The sequence below is a fragment of the Aotus nancymaae genome, unplaced genomic scaffold (genome assembly GCF_030222135.1).
Source record: "Aotus nancymaae isolate 86718 unplaced genomic scaffold, 86718_ANA_hifiasm-v0.15.2.pri h1tg000108l, whole genome shotgun sequence".
In the NCBI taxonomy this organism is placed as follows: domain Eukaryota; kingdom Metazoa; phylum Chordata; class Mammalia; order Primates; family Aotidae; genus Aotus; species Aotus nancymaae.
The window spans coordinates 22545904-22552739 of record NW_026988523.1 but is presented as its reverse complement, the minus strand read 5'-3'; the positions used below and the strand labels follow the sequence as shown (position 1 = coordinate 22552739).

Below are 6836 nucleotides of genomic sequence, written 5' to 3'. Positions count from 1 at the left end.
TGAGAGAAAATGGAGCAGGAAGGTGCTCTCCGGGAGGGCCCGACGCAGACAGCAAAGCCCAGCACCGACACTACCACCAGCAGCCACATGGAGGCAGGGCCTCCCAGATGTAGCCCAGGGCTGCCCTGGGGGCGCTGGGCCCGGGCCCGGCTCCGGCTCCGGCTCCGGCTCCAGTGTCTGGATGGCGGGTGGCCGCTTACCATGCCCGGCAAGCACCAGCATTTCCAGGAACCCGAGGGCGGCTGCTGCGGGAAACCCTTCCTGTTTGGCTTCAACATTGTCTTCTGAGTGCTAGGAGCCCTGCTCTTGGCTACAGGCCTCTGGGCTTGCGGTGAGAAGCGCGCTCTCTCCAACATGTCAGCGCTGACAGGTCTGGGAGGCCCTGCCCCCGTGTGGCTGCTGGTGGTAGTGTCGGTGCTGGGCTTTGCTGTCTGCCTGGGCCCTCCAGGAGAACACCTTCCTGCTCCAGTTTTTCTCCGTGTTCCTCGGCCTCATCTTCTTCCTCGCACTGGCAACAGGGATCCTGGCCTTTGTCTTCAAGGACTGCATTCGAGAGCAGCTCAACCTCATCAACGCCAAGGCCCGCGACACTGACCTCGAGGACCTCACTGACTCTGCTCAGGAATACTGGTCTTGCTGCGGAGCCTGAGGCCCCAAAGACTGGAACCCCAATATTACATTTTGGCGAGCTAGCCAGGAGAGGGGTACACCAGAAAGAGGGGTACACCAGGAGAGGGGTACAGCCGGAGAAGACGATGTCAAAATTATGAGTAAAACCAGCCCCATTCTGTCCTGTCTCATTGAGAACACCTGAAGTGGCTGCCGCCAGGCAGGGCTGTGAGGAACCTGAGCGGCAGCGCCCAGCCCTGAAGGCACCACCCGGCCCTGGAGGCACCACCCGGCCCTGGAGGCAGCACCCAGTCTCGGAGGCAGCACCCAGCCCTGGAGGCAGCACCCGGCCCTGGAGGCACCACCCAGCCCGTCTTAAGCAGCACAGCCCAGACAGAATTAAAAGCGAAGTTTTTTACCTTCAAGCTCTCTCTCTGCTTTCTGTCTCCTTCTCCATCCTTCAGATATTATCTCTGGGACCAAAACCCCCGCCTGTGGGGCTGAGCGGGCGAGCACTGCCCCCGGGCCTTTCACTCCTTGGAGACCAAGGCCCAGCCCCCCACGGGCCCAGGTGCGTGCAGCAAGCGCAGCCGCCAGCACTGTGGGCGACAGGAAAACAGCGGGGAGGGGCGAGGTACAGCCCGAGCCTGCAGGGGACCGGAGCGCCGCAGCCTGGCGCATGGCTCTGGGAGACCTCTCCGGCCTTCCTCCGTCCCAGGCAGCAGGGTAAAAACGCTCCCAGGACGTTCGCCTGCCAGCCGCAGGCTCCTGTGTGGGCAGCCGCTCGGGGAGTGGCCCAACTGCGCACGAGGTTCTCGCGGGGTCAACGTGGCGACTGAAAGCCGAGGGAAGAGGGAACTCACTGCAGCTGTGAAAGCGGCTTTTAAACCGACGTGGCAAGCAGCTTTTTTCCTCTGCAGGTGCGGCTGCTGACCATCAGCCCCGCCCGGCTTTTAGGCAGGCCGCACCACCTGAGGGTGCAGCATTCTCATTCAAAATGTGGCTTAAGAAAGCTTTCTGCCTTTGTTTCATGCAAGTGGTCTGTTTGCACGCTTGGTTAAGGTGTGGGACCTGCAGAGTTGCTAGTTCCAATCCCTGGTGGTGTCAGTCTTGATTTGGGGAGATCTTTTGGGGAAATTCAGAAGCTGAAGGCTATGGGACTTTGTGTTTGGTGTATAATTTGTCTTAGGATTGGCTCTCTCTACAGCAGAACTTTTCCATCTAGAAAATCATAGTTAAACCGGTTCCAGGGCCAAATAGTCCATGGCAGGTCTCACGGCCTTAAGAGCATTTTCCTACAAAGGAAGATGGGTTAAGGGAGAGGAGACCCGGGTCCTGAGGGTATTGTTCCGGCCTCAGCCACGTGGCCTGCCTTCTTTAAGCTGGGTGCTCTAACGGCCCCTCCCTAGAAGTTACCCTTCTGGGGCAGTTTTATTATCTGGCCTGTATAAATTGGACTTTTGCTGGGAAATGTTGGTACCCATCTCCTGAGCCTCAGTGGCCTCATTGGGGCTCGTTGGTACGTGACTACTCACCCACCCAACAGCCCCTCTCGTTCCACACCTCTGTGGTGGTCACGGAGCTCATGCAGGCAGTGAGGGGTCCATGACCTAGTAGGTCATGACTGGTATCCAGTACACGGGAGGACCTCTGATAAGATGGATCACACATCTTGGACACACAAAATTTCAGGGTACTGACTGAAAGACGCTTCAGTTCAGTACCCATTTTACCTGGGGGGGCCTCAGGTCGAAGGGGCTGTAATTTCTTTAATCAGGGGTGCGGGCATCCCTTGTATTCGATTTCAGATGACTGCTTCTATTCCCAAGCTCAAGTCCCATTAAAGTGTATACTGGAAAATTGGGACCAATTTAGCAGACAGTCTTTAAGAAAGAAGTGGCTTACTTTTCCCTGCCAGTGTGGCCAAATTACCCTCTGCTGAGTGGAAAATCTGGCCCCCAAAGGGAAGAGCAGAAAACCCAACAGCTTCCCTTGAGCAATTGTAGGAGGCTTAAGGAAGTACGCCCCCATCACCAGACTCCATAGAGGGTCAGTTAATACTGCGCCATAGCTAACCCAGAGTTAGAACCGAAGCAACGCCGTCTTATACCCTGTACCCGGCAAGCACCAAGAAAACCGGTTTTTCCAAAAATAAGTTGAAAGTGCTGCCCCGTTTCCTTTGTGATAACTGCTTGCTGCCCCGTTTTCCTTGCAATAACTGCTGACCTTGGCTTCTGTAAATAAAAACAGCTAGCTTGCTGTAAAGTTGCTTGCCCTGCATCCCCTCACCCTCTTGGTCCTAAAACCAGGATGTGGTTTTTCAGTTTTAAAACACTGCTCGCCCTCAGCTCAGCTCGGGGCCATGGGTGGGAGAGACCTGAGTCCTCCATGGCCTCTGGCAATAAAGACCCTGCAGTTTGGCATACTTCTGTCTTGGTGTTAAGTTTCTATACTCGCTCCAGTACAACAATACTGAAGGACAAGTGTATTAGTCAGCAGTAGGTATCAGGAGGAAGCTCCAGAAACTGGCCTTGGGGCCAGAGGAGAGTCTAGAATCATCACTGAGCCAGGCAACCTCGGTGTTTTATAATGGAGGCCAGGAGGGACAAGCTGAAAGGAACAGGAGAAATCAGCCTCAGTCACGGCTTTCAGGCAAGCAGACCCAGGGGCTCAAATGAGGGAAAGGCTTGTGTTAGCCGCCAGCCTGGCAGAACTTGTTACCAGTGCGGTCTGAAGGGACATTTTATAAGAAATTGTCCCCAGAGGAATGGACCACCATCTCTTCCATGCCCACTGTGCCCAGGGAATCACTGGAAAGCACACTGTCCCAGGGGATGAAGGTCCCCAGGGCCTGAGGTGTCTGACCAGATGACCCAATGGCAGGACTGAGGGTTCCTGGAGCAAGTGCCAGCACGAGCCATCACCCTCACAGAGCCCAGGTAAAGCTGGCCATAGAGGTCCAGGAAGTTAATCTCCTCCTGGACACCGCATGGCCTTCTCAGTATTTCTCTCCTGCCCTGGAGGCTTGGTGCTTGTTAATACGCTCCCCTCGGACTCTCCCTCTCTAGGCCCATCCTGGGAAGGACCATTTTCGGTCATTCTGTCCACTCCAACGGCAGTTAAGATAGTGGAAATAGACTCATGGATTCATCACACTCAGCTGAAGCCTTGGATACCTCCCAAGGAAAGTCATAGACCCTCCACTCCGCAGCCTGAAGTTCCAGGAGACAGCCCGTCATCCACCTGCGAGCCGTTCGAAGATCTACATCTGCTTTTCAACAAGATCCTCAGGGAAGCAACCACTCGTAAGTCTAATTTATATCCTGGCATTAATAGGACTATAACCCTCAACTTTGCTGTCTCTCAGACTTCGATTATCCTTTTCATAGTGGGAGAGGAACCTGTATCTTCCTAGGAAAAATGCTCTATTTGTAAACCCATCAAATACTGTTTTGAACATAGAACTCAGGAATCAAACACAGAGCTAAAAACCTTCAAGGAACAGTATTGTGAAGCTTGTTTAACAACTGACTGTCCTGGCTCTGCTCTCCCAGGCTCCTTTATAGCCTTTCCATATTTGTTGGCCTGTGGGCCTCTCATCTTTAACCACCTTATCACATTCGTTTCTTATAGAATCATAAGGTCATAAATAATCCTGCTACTGGAACCCCAGATGTCATTGGCTTGTGGGCTCTATCGTGGACCTCAGGATCAACCTGCACCCCTGAAATGCTCCCCTCTGGAGGAAGCCTCAACTGCAGGGCCCCTTCTATGCCCCATTTCAGCAGGAAGTAAAGAGGATACACGCCCGTGTTCCATGATGGGTTTTTCTGTTCAGAGACGGGGAATGAGGGAAGGTGTTCTCTTTCCAGGGTCCACAAGGGGGTGTAGTTTTAAGGGCAAGAACTTCCCAGCACCATGCCCCCCTACCATCTGTCTCCATCCAGGAGATTTAATGGTTTATGTTTAAATTTCGAGGGCACGGGAAGAAACTAAGAGTCAATCACTCCAGCGGAAGTTCTAAGGAACTGCTTTCATTGGCCTGGGGTCTTGGAGAAGGTGGGGGTTCCTCCCAGGTTAGAAGTCCCCTTCTTCCACACCCCTTCAGACTCCATGCTTGGGTCCCTTTCACGAACACTCCCTTCGTGGAAGCCGTCTTTCTCTCTCCTGGATTTCCCCTCTGGAGTCCCCTTCCACACTCTCTCATGGAAGCCTGTCTTCCCTCCTAAACTCCACCTCTCTATTCCCTTCCACTCAGTGTGGAAGCTGCTTTCCTCTCCTGGATTCCATCTTTCTGGATTCTCCCACTCAGTGTGAGAGTTAGCTATTTCTCTTTCCATCTCCTTTTTCTCTCTCTAAATAAATAAATCACTTTCTACAAAGACTTTTGAGTCTGGCATTTACTGCGCACTGCGCCGTGGTCCCCTCTCTCATTCTTGAGAGGGCAGAAGTCCAAGAACCTGGAGAAATGTCCTCTCAGGGGAGCTGAGGGCACCTTGAACCCCTGAACCCCAGAACCCCAATATAACAGTTTGGCTGTGTCCCCACCCAAATCTCACCCTGAATTGTAATAATTTCTACATGTCAAGGGTGGGAGCAGGTGGAGATAATTGAATCATGGGAATGCTTTTCCCCTATACTGTTCTACAGGTAGAGAATAAATCTCGAAAGATCCAGTGATTTTAGAAGCGATTTCCCATTCACTTTGCTCTCATTCTCTCTTGTCCACCATATAAGATGTGCCTTTTGCCCTCTGCCATGATTGGGAGGTCTCCTCAGCTCTGTAAAACTGTGTGTGAGTCTGTTAAACCTCTTTTTCTTTGTAAATTACCCAATCTAGTGTATGTCTTTATCTGCAGCATCAGAACAGACTAATACACCCCTCATAATGGGTATTTTGAGGGTGAAAATGAACGACTCCAGTAAATGTTTTGTAAGCAGGAAATATGTATTTCCTAAAACAAAAACAAAGATACATAACCTTATGTCTTGAAAAAAATAAAGCTCATACATTGGCAACTAAAGAGGTTCATAAATATGTAATGTCAAAACCGCAGCATTTAAAAATATTAGCAATCAAAAATATCTTTTAAATTCTCATTTTAAAAAATTTGGTAAATAATTTAGGTTCCACAACAATAACTACTTTGTCTCCTAAAATTTCAAGTATAAAACTCTCATTTCTCGAGTTCATTCTGGTAAGCTCTGATTGAATTATTGTTATATGTTTGATAGTTATAAGCATATTTAGTGGCAGTGGGGAAAGAAGACATAAGACATATGTTCAAGTTGGAAATAAAGACAACTAAATGACACTAAAATGAATTTCATAATTTTATACATATTTTGTTGAAAATTTTTAAATGGGAGATTTAACAAGATCTGCTTTGTAGCTTCTTTAGAAAAACAGAAATTCCTTAACATCAACATTTTACTTAACAGGGGATCAGTTAGTTGGAAAGCAGCATTAATTTTATTTTGCTTTATTTTTTACTGACATGAAAATTGTACATACTTATGTGATAGGTAGTGATGTTTTGTTACATAATATATAGTGATTAGATTAGGGTGATTAGCATATCCATCATCTCTAACATATTTATTATTTCTTTGAGTTGGGAACATTCAGTATTGTCCTTCTCGCTATTTTTCCCCTGATATTCGCCTAAACACTTCTCACTTGTTGCACTACCTTGGATAAAACCATTGGCACATCTCAAGTGAAAAATTTTACCTTCTAACCTTTCAGTTATTTCCTGCTTTTATTTATTTTGTTTCTTTTCCCACCTGTGGAATGTAAGAAGTCTGGGGTAAAAACCTTTAGTTGTTGTTGATACTGATGTATCCTAAGATTCTAAAGAAGGCCCAGCAAGTAGAAAACACTTAATAAATGTTTGATAAGCAAACTTAATTAACAAACGAATGAATAAGGAAATTTTGGTCTCCTTCACTCATTTGTTGTTACTGCCCTGATGTTCAAGTTTGAGTCCTCTATTTTCGACCTTATTGACCCTTTTGTGAAGTACAAGTTACGGCACATAGTGAAAGAGAAAGTGATTTTAAAAAACCAATTAAAATAGATAATACTAGGCTGGGTGCAGTGGCTCAAGCCTGTAATCCCAGCACTTTGGGAGGCTGAGGCGGGTGGATCACGAGGTCAAGAGATCGAGACCGTCGTGGTCAACATGGTGAAACCTCGTCTCTACTAAAAATACAAAAAATTAGCT

General features: G+C 48.8%; 1 pseudogene; it reads left to right on the top strand.

Annotated features, from left to right (window-relative positions):
* Nucleotides 1-201: 201 nt before the first annotated feature.
* Nucleotides 202-814, top strand: LOC105711579 (tetraspanin-17-like; annotated as a pseudogene).
* The last annotated feature ends 6022 nt before the right edge of the window (nucleotides 815-6836 follow it).